This window comes from Aotus nancymaae, unplaced genomic scaffold, assembly GCF_030222135.1.
Source record: "Aotus nancymaae isolate 86718 unplaced genomic scaffold, 86718_ANA_hifiasm-v0.15.2.pri h1tg000065l, whole genome shotgun sequence".
Classification (NCBI taxonomy): Eukaryota; Metazoa; Chordata; class Mammalia; order Primates; family Aotidae; genus Aotus; species Aotus nancymaae.
This window is the reverse complement of record NW_026988480.1, coordinates 4,608,668-4,620,733: the sequence shown is the minus strand read 5'-3', so window position 1 is coordinate 4,620,733 and position 12,066 is coordinate 4,608,668. Positions and strand designations below refer to the sequence as shown.

Here is a 12,066-nt window from a genome sequence, read left to right as displayed (position 1 = left end):
CAGCAAAGGAGCTAAAGGCTAAGCTGGAAAGTGGAGATGAAGCCTGATGACACACTCAGTGGAAGTCCAGAAAGTCTCAGGAATGAGAACTACCATTCACCTCTGGAAATGGGAAACACAGAGTCCAAAACAAGAGGATTAATTGGAAGTGTCAGGAAGAGCTGGGCCCCAGTTCATCCTGGGTCCTCTCCCCGGCTCCATCAGCTAGATGACTTCTTTTCTGGAAACAAGGACACAGGTCTCTGGACCAGGGTCAGCAGGCACAGCCATACCTTTAGTCCCAGAAAGATGTGGTGGATCACACACTAGCTGCCATATGAATCCTACCAACATCCCCAGCAGCTCCCGGAGCAGCACCCCCAACAGAAGTGAAAGAGGTTCCTGCAGAGCTGAGAAGAGACCCGAAGGCATGGGCTTCAGGGGTGACCCCACAACGAGCACTGATAGGAGACATCCTCCACCCCAAACCCCTTCCCAGCACTGTCTGGAGGATTGGGAGTTCGTGACACAAGCCAGCCCCACATGTGAAGCCACAGACTTCACTCAATGCTAGGCACTGCCCGCCGTAGGCACCCCGCCTCACCGTGTACCCAGGATCCCTCCTAGCAGCCTCCCTCCCCAAGGCTGGCACACCCTCCTACCACAGAAGCACACAAGGTTTTGCCATAGGCTCTGCTTTCCAGGTAAGCTGGACACAAGCAGAAAAAGTAAAAGTAAATAATTTACAAATGGTAGAGGAGAAACGATATAGAAAAAGTTTTTTAAAATTAATATCTACAAATGAGGTAAAAAGATGTATCTATGAAATAAGAATACTGTGCCATTAAAAAAAGAATACTCACTTTGAATGTCAATATTATGTGTCAGTCGTCAACTGTATCAAATGTACAGGATTCCCAGTGGTGGGAGAGGCTGTGGGTGTGTGGAACGGAGGGTATGGAGGAAGTCTCTGGACGTTCCATTCAGTTTTGCTGTGGACCTAAAACTGCTCTAAAGTCTATTTTTAAAAAAGGTCCTAAGAAATTTAAAATGAAAATGGAAACAGCATCCAATAAAAAGGTTAAAAGGTCAAAATGAAGACATATCCCAAAACCTAAAAACAACACAGCAGTTACAGACTATTAGATCAAAAATACAGAGCAACAATCCAGGTGGCTAAAAACCAAATAACTGCCATCCTAGAAAGAGAGAAAAGGAAAATGGAAGAAATGAAAGAATCAATTCAAAAACATGTCCAAGACCAGAAGGATCTCAGATTCCAGCTTATATGGGCCCTCAACATACTCTGCACACAAAGTGTAGACCCAAGAAGACAGATCTTCAAGGAACTTCAGAACAAAGGCACAGAGAATATCCTACAAGCGCCCAGACGTGACAAAACAAAAAACAAACCGAAAATCCACTCTGGTACTCTTTCATATACAGAATCAAGAATCAGAAGAGCAGGCCGGGCATGGTGGTTCACACCTGTAATCCCAGCACTTTGGGAGGCCGAAACGGATGGATCACGAGGTCAAGAGATCGAGACTTTCCTGGCCAACATGGTGAAACCCTGTCTCTACTAAAAAATACAAAAATTAACTGCGCATGGTGGTGCGCGCCTGTAGTCCCAGCTACTTGGGAGGCTGAGGCAGGAGAACTGCTTGAACCCAGGAGGCGGAGGTTGCAGTGAGCTGAGATTGCACCATTGCACTCCAGCCTGGTGCCTGGCGACACAGCAAGACTTTGTCTCAAAAAAAAAAAAAGAAGAAGAATCAGAAAAGCATCTTTCTCAACCTCCTTCTGCCTAAAGGCAATGGAAGGCTTCAAATTTTTTAGGGAAAACTATCTTTAATTCAGAAATCCATATTCGGACAAACTGCAAACTGTGAGAGTCGAAGGAAGACATTTTCCCTGACACGCAAGTCCTCAAAAAGTTGACACACCTTGTGCGCCTCTTTCTGGAAACTTCCTACAGAAAGTACCCCATCAAATTCTGGAAATAAACCAAGAAAGAAAAGTCACGAGATCCAAGAGAAAGGCAAAGGAGCATTCCCAGGACAAAGGAGAAGAAAGACTCCGAGACAACAGCTATGCAGGGAGCCCCAGAGCAACCCGGCCTGCTGTATGTCCAAAGGCACATGAGGAACTGCTTCCGAAGATAAAACTGCAGATCACCTTAGGCCTAGGAAAGCAGATTCACACAACTCTGTAAGTTTGGAGGGGAGAATGACAAGTGCATTTAAAAAACTGCAAAGACAACTCCAGGAGAAAACAAAATGCCCTAGGAGACAATCGCAGTTATCACAGTATTCTACGTGGCTCAGCTATGAGCAGCATTAGGGGACCGTCCCAGCACTGCATACTGATGGAGCCGAACGGACCAGAAGAGACAACGGGGAGACGGGGAGGAGGGGCAAAAGAGCACCATCCTCACCTTCCATGCGGTTTGAAATCAAAGAATACCATGAAAAACGGGGCTGGAGAGCAGGGGGAGGAGGAGGTTGCCAGGAATCGAAATGTATTGTTTAGACCTCTTTGGAAATACCGAGGTACATATAGGAAAAAAAAAATCTGCTGATTAAGTTACTTCTGGGGAATTATTTCATCTTTAAACCATGTCTACATATCATTCTGATTTTAAATATCAAACTAAATTTTAAAATAGTTTGCTCTGGGTGTGGAGGAATTAGAAAACTAGGTGACCCGTCAGATGAAGAGAACAGAAACACAGTGATATGGACAGGCAAGGACAGCAGGGGCATGGCACCCCGGTCAGGGACAGCGGGCCAGGACGGGGCAGCCTGTGTCCACTCACTGTCCTGCAGGGCCCGGTGGGGAGAAGGCTGGGGAGGCCTGCGATGGAGGGATAAGGCGACAATGAAGCTAGAAGGCCTTCCTGCTTTACCCCTCCCACGTCACTCCATCTCATCACTAGGGAGATGCACACTCGATGTTCTTCTCTCTGGAGGGGAACTCTGAGATGCACGCAGTTTTCTTCAGAAGAGAGTGGGCAGTGCCCTAGAAAAGACACCTGGAGGCTCAGGTAACACCCCCGCAGCCTGTCCTGGGCCAGGGTGGTGTGGCCATGGTGAAAAGATGGGTGGGTGAGGTGGCCTCTGGCTGAAAGCAGCTCATACAGGACAACTACAGGGCACCAGACATGACCCAGCCAGCTCAGCTTCCCAGAGAATGTGAAGACCCTCTAGGAAAGCAATCCCAACCAGGGCCCCAGGCTTAGCACCAGGCGCTATCGCTGGGCAGGAGGCTATGGTACAAACTTCTGAATTTAAAAGTTACTCAACTCATGGTAGCTTCTAGTCACTATGAGTTTCTCAAAGCAGAGAATCCAAAAATTATTACTATGAGATATGTGGTATAATAAAGGTTTTTATACTAAAAGGGATTCTTCACTTACAAAAGGTTGGAAGCTACTGCCTAAATACTCCCAGAAATAAAAGCTAAAAATTCCATAAGTAAACTAAAGGCCCCACACATCAGAGAAGCAGGGACCTGCCGTCTCAGTGGCGCCCAGGCAGCTTGCAGTGGGCAGCCTTAGGGGTTCCTGACCCTTGATTCCCATGCGAAAGGACAAGAGAAGGTAGAAAGCAGGTCTTCAGCTATTCCTCACGGTCCTCCATTGCTCAGATGCCCTTACAGAGCTCCTGGAGTGAGACCTCTGACAGCTCACAGCCAGGGCCAGACAGACAGCAGTCCACAATGCAGTGCCACCTGCACTGACCCCGCATTAGCTGTGGTGACCTTAATGCCACAATGATGAGGACCAACACATGCCAAAGCACTTTCTGTGCCAAGTGCTTTAGGAACCCCATATTAACAGGCTAGACTGCTGCTGCTCATGCCCACTTCCACTTACCGGACTCAAAACCTTTCAAGGACTTCAGGAAAGAAGAAGGACTCCCACCAGCACAGTCCTGAATGGAGCTGGGAGCCACATCCCAGGGGCACATCAGCCTGTCCAAGATAAGCTGTCCACAGTTATTTCAGTCCCAGCTGGAAGAAGTGCCTCTGTAGAGTCCAGACACCAACCTCAGGGGCCTGAAGGCAAATGCCACAGGCTCCCCAGGCCCGGAAACCAGAGATCTGTCTACACACCCAACGCTGCTGCCCGTCAGAGCTTGCGCGCTGCAGGAGTCTTCACATCTTTTGCTCCTGGTTGCAAGAAACCAGTTTTTGACACCAGCTATTCACTATTATCTGGTTCAAATGGTTTGCAGCCAAGTGAAGTCTGCAGCACACCAGCTATCTTTGCTCTTAGAATTCTACCTGTGAGGAGTTCAGGCTGTCACACTAAACAGAGTCAACAAAAGGATTCTTACGAGCACTGACTGTGGCTCAAAGAACATTTCAGATAAATTCACAGATTTTGCGCAACTAGCATGTACAAAGCACTGAAAGCGAAAAATACAAAAGCCGAGTCCCCTTTGTAACCAACCTTATAAATTAATAGCAAGCAGGATGTGATCAAGTTCACAAGCTGCTCTAAGACAAGGCCAACTGTGCAAAGTGCCTACAGACATCGCCACAAAGACCACATGAGCCAATCACACACATCACACCACATGCGACCTTCCCAACAAGCTGTGGAGATAAACACGCCTATGGCTTCCATTTTAACAGATCAGGTTGGTTCACTTGTTCAGGCTGGCCAAACTGGTAAGTAGCACAACCAGGAATCATCCGAGGCAGCGTGCCTGGTGGAACCGTCAGTGCTGGCTGCTGCCCTGGTCAAACAGAGCAGAAAGGAAGTGATACGGTGGGAGGCGTAATTCCTCCCTAGCACCCGTTCCCGGCTGGACGTTAACAACAAAAAGTCCACTCTGCTGCTGGGCGCAGCCCAAATAACAAGCTCCTCAAATTAGGGATCTGAACAGACAAGAATTTCCCCAAAATCTATATGTAAAGTAGATGGTTCTAAAATATGAATATTCTAATACAGGAGAAAAGAAAAATCTCCTTAGAGTCACTATATCCTAAAAGCAAAAAAAAAGAAAAGAAAAATCAGAACCACTCATTTCTACCTCTGAGATTATTTTTGATAACCCCGGGAAATGGCTTTTTTCCGTTGCCATCTCAAAGGACAATCACACCATTTTTCAATCCATTATTAAAGAAGAGCCGTCAGCCTGCCTTTCCACAAGTGAGCGGGCGGTTTTAAGCTTTGCCTGCTTTTATTTCCCTGCAGTTAACAGGCCCGGTGATCACCAGGAGCGTGGACAAAAGCCTCCCGAAGACAAACATGCAGGAAAGCTCATTCCTCAGAGATCAGTTCAGAAATGCTCTACGTGGGGGGTGGGAGCCCAATGCAAAGGTGTCCCAGCCAAGAGGAAGAAGGGCTGAAAACAGATGCAGCTCCCTAAAAGTGCGCAGATAAAAGAGTCACACAAATTAAATACCGGCTAGTGGCTGAATGGATCAGAACAGTTATACCCCTAACTCTGAAAGTGGTCCCCTAGAACTCCAAAGTATCTGTCTGTCAAGCCTCACCCACCAAGTAGCTGGACGACCTTAATTTCTTCCATAATCTTCCAGTTAAGTAAAAAAGTAAAATAGCACTGGTTAAAAGTCTCCACTAGCAGGGAAAAAAAAAAAAAGTTTATTTAAACTTTAAACGACTGATTACCTAAATGAAAGACAAGGTAAATATGTTCTCAGGAGCCACGCAATGCCACATTGGTTTCATAAACTGAGAAACAGACGAGGGGATTATGCAGCAAACGTGCAAAGGCACAGGCTTCCCCTCCAGGAAGCAGGACCAAAATCCTCTGCAGTTAGCTCTGAGCTCTGACAGGCTGGCAACCGAACGCCAGATACATGCTCAAATACATTCTACTATCCCACAGGTTTCTCTTCCCCCTGCAGTTAAAAGTCGGACGGAATTCCAAGAAAATAGGTTCTGTTCCTTAAATTATGCCACCTTTAAAGCATTAGGTTTTATCAGATATACCAACCAAGAATTTCTACAGCTCTAAGATGAAGCCTAAGGCACAATAGATGTCTTTGTTCGAGCTGGAGTTTGATTTCTATACATTATATAGTCTACCCAGAAAGATCACCAAAATCGAGTTCTGAGCTAACTCTTCAAGACTGACTCTGCTCTCTTCTCCTACTGGAGGCTGATTAGACACAAACATAGCCCTTGAAACTGGGCCAGGGCTGCCCTGGGTCCCAATCCTGGTGTCTGTCACCATACAAAGCTCTGGACAAGTAGCTGGCATGAACCTGCCCAGCTCGGGGTTCCTGATCCACAAATGAAAAATATTTTGACTGGTCCAAGCTGCCCCAAAAGTGACCAGACAACGGGTAATATGCAAGAGATGACTTTAGGGGTACACAGCTTTTCTATTTTAATTACAGTAAACATTACCACATCAAAACTCATGACTTCATGGATATCAAAATTTCTTCCCAAAATAAATGTGTATTTAAGTGTAAAAAGTGAGAAACTAAAAGGAAATATCTATAATGTTCTGGTAAGATGGCATTAAACTTGAAGGCTAGGAGCCCCCAGACTCGTCACAGAGCCTCCTAGTTCTCCAAGGGTGTGACTGGCAGGCTATACATACCTGCCCCACGCCATTTCCCTTTCAGAGGTGGATGTACTTTTGCAAATAAAACACAAGACTAAAACGATCTAAAGCTTAGGTTCTAGTGACAGCTTTGTCACTTGCTGACAGTATGACCTCAGGTGTGCCGATTAACCTCCTGAGCCTTGGTTTTCAGACCTGTAAAATGGGGATCAGGAGGTTGTAGAGGAGATTAAAAGCAACAAGGCTTTTGAAAGTGCCTTGTCAACTGTGAAATGCTACAGAAGTATCAGTCGCTACACTTCTCAGTTACAGGAGCAATGCCTGCTGGGTGTGTAACTCTGTCTGTCCTCGAATTCCCTCCCTGTAATCTGGGGATTGGCCTGTGTTGCCCTTCGCTTTCAAGTGCTCCCAGTAAAACTCAAATATGTGCAGTGATCCTAGAGTTTTGTTTTGTTTTGTTTTGTTTTGTTTTAGGAGAAAAACCTAGACACCTAGAATCATTCCTGGAAACACATTAGATTTTCAGTGCTTTTATTTAAAATACTCTCCTAAAAGTCACTTCACCGTGGCGGTCACAGCCAGAAGTCGTCCCATTGCTGTAGAAACTCTGATTCTCTCTCTTTCCTCCTGGAAAGAGAGGAACTCGGGGTCAGCTCTTGTTAAAATATTGCCAGCATTGTGTTGTAAACTCTAGTCAACTCCTGTTGCTTCGCTAACAACATGTGTTCTTGGTAAAACTGAGCGAAACTTTAAATAGACCACCATTTCTGAAACTCGGGGGCTCCAAACGGCTGAATCAGCATTTTCATGAACAAAGTGTTCTGGGCCTGGCCTTTTAAACAGCAGCAACGAGAAAGTTGTGCAATAACGCATATTTACTGACGAGCGCTCCTTGTTTTGGTCTCTTTTTTTTACCCCCCATCTCTTGAATGAAACTGGGCACCAAGTTTGCAAGAAAATATTATTTGAAATGCATTGTAAAGAGATCCAGGACCCTGTAAAAATCACCTGTGGCTCTTACATTACCCAACGTTTCGGTTAAAGCAAATCACAAAAAGTTCGTGTTTCTTCCAATCCCAAGAAAAGATGCACACAATAAAAAGTAAAGAATACCCTAATTTCCATAACGCACATGCTCCAGGGCAGTCGTCAGGCAGGCGTTTGGAGAGGCAATCAGCAAAGGCGGAGAGTTGCATCAGAAATTTCCTTCTGCAAACGGTACCGCTCTTATCACGTTTCCACGGCTGGCGGGCGGCTAATCCGAGAGTCCTCAACTTGCTGTTAGGCCCTAGCGGCGGGTAACGGGTCACCAACAGAACCCCCCCCCCAAAAAAAACCAGGTCCTCCGTCCGAGGCTGGGCCGGCTCGAGACTTGGGAGTGTCTGGCACCACTGTCCCGGACGCCCGGGCGCGCGCGCCGCGGCCCCGCCGCGCAGCCGGAGAACCCGGAGCTGCAGGGGCGCCTGGGCGTCCACCCTCCCAGGCGGCGGCCCCCAGGAGCGCGGCCTCGACCGCAGCCCCCGCCGCAGCCCGCGAGTCGTCGGCGTCTGACAAGATGGTTCAAGAATGCACCGCTTGGGCTCCACACCTCCCCCCAGGGGTCGGGAACGCAGCGGGGAGAGCCCGGCGGGGCGCCCTGACTCCTCCGCCTCCGCCGCGCGCCCGCAGCCCCAGTCCCGCCTCCGAGCGCCGCCCGCCGCGGGCCCGGGGCGCCGGAGCCCCCGGCCCAGAGGCGACGCCCTTCCGCCCGCCGCGCCTCCGTGGGGCCCGGCGTCCCCGGCCGCTGCCGGCCAGCGCTCAGACAATGACGGCGCGGGGACCCGCCTGGCCGTCCGGGCCCCGCGGGGGCGCCGACCACAAAGTAACTTGCCGCCGCACTCCCCGCCCAACTCCGTACCTGCCGCGCGCGGCTCCCCGCCGCCTCCGCGTGGCTGCCCGCGACACTCGGCGCGGCCGGCGGCGGGCGCGGATCCCCGCGGGGCGAGGGCGGCGCACAGGACTGTCCCGGGCGCCCCGCGCCGCCGGCGCTGCCGCCACTGCCGCCACCCAGGGGCTGCGCGGAAACTTTGGGCTCCTCCGGGTCTCCGAATGCCGAGCCCGCCCGGCCGCAGCTCCTTCCCTCTCGGCCTCCTCCCAGCCTCCCCACCCCCTCGATGGGCTTTAAACTCGCCCGGCCCCGCCCGCCCTCCCCGCCTCTGCCGCCGCCGCCGCCGCCGCCGCCGCCTCCGCCTCCGCCTCCTCCCCCGGCCGCTTTTCCTGCTCCTCCTCCCGCCGCCGCCGCCCGGACCGCTCGGCGGCCGCCAGCGCGGGAGGAGCCGGGGCCTGGGCGCAGGGCGTGGCACGGGGGCGCGGGGGCGCGGGCCGAGCGGCCGGGGGGCCAGACCCTCCTGGAGGCTCCTGCCCCGGGCCAGTGCGCAGGGCCCCTCCTCCTGCTCTCCTGGGGACTCTCGGACGCGAGGCCCCCGGGCGCGGGACCGCAACCGCCGCCGCGGCTCTGGAGGCTTCGCCGGCGAAAGACAAATTGGACCTGTCCCGAAAAGACAGTTTGTAAGCGAACTGTTTGAAATGCACCAAGTATTAACTGCAGTCCAGATCCTTTATCCTGGGCGCAGCAGGACGGGACGGAAGAGCTGGGGCTGCCCTGGACTCTGTTGTGGGCCGAGGGCACCCGGCCTGGGAAAAGGAAACCTGGGTTTGCTCACAGCCAGTCAGCTGGGGTCTCGCTTCTCTGAGTCTCAGTTTCCCCATCTGAGTATGAGTATTGTCGGAGTGCGGGTGGAGTGAGGAGGCCCTCCATTTTTTCTATGCTGCCAAGCCTGGTGTCCTTATCTTTACAATGGGCTAATAACGCCCACCTGAGGCTTGGTGTCCTGGGGATTAAATGAAGTCATACTGGGAACATAAAGTGACTGCGAAAAAAGACTCTCCTCCCCATCAATTGATGGAAGCCATTGTCATTAGTGTGATTCTTAATATCTCTACCGAGTCAGAACTGTAATACATATAGCATAGAGATAATTATGTCTTTTCCTGGGTCTTGGTGTTCTAAACGCAGCTACAACAATATCTTGCCTTCATTGAGCATGTACTTTGTGCAAAACCTTCAGAAATCCTTGCATGTAACCCCCACTCTGGCTCTCTAGGTCGTTACTGTTAGAGCCCCACTGTACGGACTGGGAAACTGAATCTCGGAGAGGTTAAGTGACTTGCTGAAGGTGAAGTAGCTGGTAAGTGCAGAGCAAGGATTGGAAGCCATGTGCAGTATTGGGCCAAAGCCCTTTGTAGGCACCTTTTTATAGCTTCTGCTTCTAGCAGGGGTTATCCCACCTTGGACAGATGTTAATCATGGAAAGATCATCCTTCCCTGTAACTGAAACAGGCCTCCCTAAAATTCCTGCTTATCGGTCCAAGCTCCGAAACGCATAAGATGAAAATCAAGAGAGAATGATGTCAAAGGATCTTTGATTCCTAGAAGAAAGGAACACAGAGGACTCCTGTTGCAGACAAAGGACTCAAAAGAAAATTAAAGAGGAGAAAATTCAGTTTGTGCCAACTTTTCATAAATGCATAAGCTTTGAACCTTCTAGCTTTTGCTGAAGGTCCAATCAGCAATCCATGCCTACACCAGTCAGATAGCCTGATTGGCAAGGAGGCTTTGATAGAGGTTTCAAAAGTTCCTTGATACATAAAGATATGTTCTTTTGGAATCACTTGTGGGTAAATTCCAGAGACCATGGCTCCTTTAACCCTAAATACACTGATGTTGTCTTTCCTACAAGTAAAGATATTATCGTACATAACCACAATAGGCACCAAATTCATTAATTTGTATTGATAAAATACTTGTATCCAATCTAGGGCCACATTTGGGTTTAGTCCAGTTGATCTGATGATGCCTTCCATTGTATTTCTTTCCCCTCTGTTGCACGATCCGCTATTGAGGTCTAGAGTCAGTTATTCCATTTTGTTGTCTCAAAATGTATGGGTTTTCAGACATTACTATTCACAGAGAAGCTACCAAGATACATGTCCTCAAGTGTTTTCCTTCTGGCATAGATCTCTAGAATTCCTAGGACAGGCCCTCATTCCCTACATTTCCTGGCTCTTTGTAGACATTAGTGGGCAGGACCCATTCAGGGCCACTTTCTGATGCAAGTTCATGAACTCATCACTCTTGTGGCTGCAGAAGCTGCAGCTGTCCCCTGTGCAATGATTCTGGGTGAGCCAAGATACAGATTGTATCTTAGAGCCTTCCCTTCCCCCCAACTCCACATGGCCCTGCCCACACACTGTGCTCCCTCGCAACAGAGTGGCAGCCACAGTGGAATCCAGCTATGCAGTCTATATGCTATCTTGGAGAGCCCAGCCTACTGGGCAAGGCAGGGAGGCTTGCAATTCAAGCACTTCCCCAGGGGGAAACATGTAAACTGGAATTAGGTGTCAGGACACAGGATTCCGCGATAGTGAGAAATTCAATAATCTAAACATGAACTAGAAGCCTCCTTCATCTGAAAGTAGAGAGTCTGATAGACTCTTTAGTAATGAATTGATTAACGTCTGTCTACCCTGTTGACTGTAAGCATGGTGACTGTGGCAACCATGTGCCCCTTCGCTAGTGTCCTTCCAGCAGGGGGAGTGCCTTGGACAGAGAGGGCACTAAGTGAATAGTCATTACTGGGGAATAGTGTCCTGTGAATTCATTTCTCAGAAGGCTCTGAGACCTGGGCACTGTCTCAAACATTGCCAGTAGCCTTGGCAAAGGGAAAGTGATCAGGGTGAATGGCACCCCGACAGCTAACTGTTCTGAGCAGCAGTGGCCCTCGCCCCTGCTCTCATGGGCCACTGCTAGTCACACAGCCCAGCCGCCATCCCACGTGGCCCATGGGGACATGCAAGCATGTGTCTGGAAAGCAGCCGCCTGCCCACCCCTGCAGGGGGCAAGGGATGGTCTACAGTCATAATATAATCGTGCCTGCCCTGGAATACCTGAGGAGCCTGTTTGCACTACAAGTCCCTGGGCCCGCCCAAGCCCTGGACAGTTTATGTCTCCTGGGTGGATCTGCATTTTTAATAGACTCCTGCGTGATCTACATGCATGTCAGTATTCCAAACACTCCTAAACAAGAGAGAGGCCACCCTGGAGTCTAGAGGTGGGAACTCTGGTGGCATTCAAGAAAGGCTTTCCAGTGGTTACCATTCCTCCATGGAGCCCTGGAACATCAAAGATGGTAAGTTAGGCAAAGATAACTAAAGAAAGGGTCTTCCACTAGCCAGATTAATAAAAAAGAAAAGAGAGAATAATAAAAAAAAAGAAAAAGAAAGAAAGAAAGGGTCTTTGGGGTTGAGGGACAGGCATGTATCTCAGACCAAAGCCACCAAGGACCTTGGCTTCCTCAGGGCGCAGTACCAAGTAGTTGCATTTAGTCATAGAATGCTGCTGCTGGGTCTAGGGTTGGAGTTTTGACAAGACACCAAGCTGGGGGGATGAGAAGGAACTTACTTGTCAGGTTTATATTTAACCATTTATACTTATTTA

At 49.6% G+C, this 12,066-nt stretch overlaps 1 protein-coding gene across 3 annotated transcripts in view; it reads right to left on the bottom strand.

Annotated features, from left to right (window-relative positions):
- Nucleotides 1-8,665, bottom strand: part of GRB10 (growth factor receptor bound protein 10) — a 203,790-nt gene extending 195,125 nt beyond the window's left edge. The window contains exon 1 of one of the 3 annotated variants that reach the window (XM_064366674.1): nt 8,428-8,665. The gene's annotated coding sequence lies outside the window, so the exon portion shown is untranslated. Of the gene's footprint in view, nt 1-7,643; nt 7,851-8,427 lie in introns of those variants that run through there. The other 2 variants (XM_012458915.3, XM_012458907.3) reach the window with 2 other exon arrangements.
- Between the last annotated feature and the right edge of the window lie 3,401 nt (nt 8,666-12,066).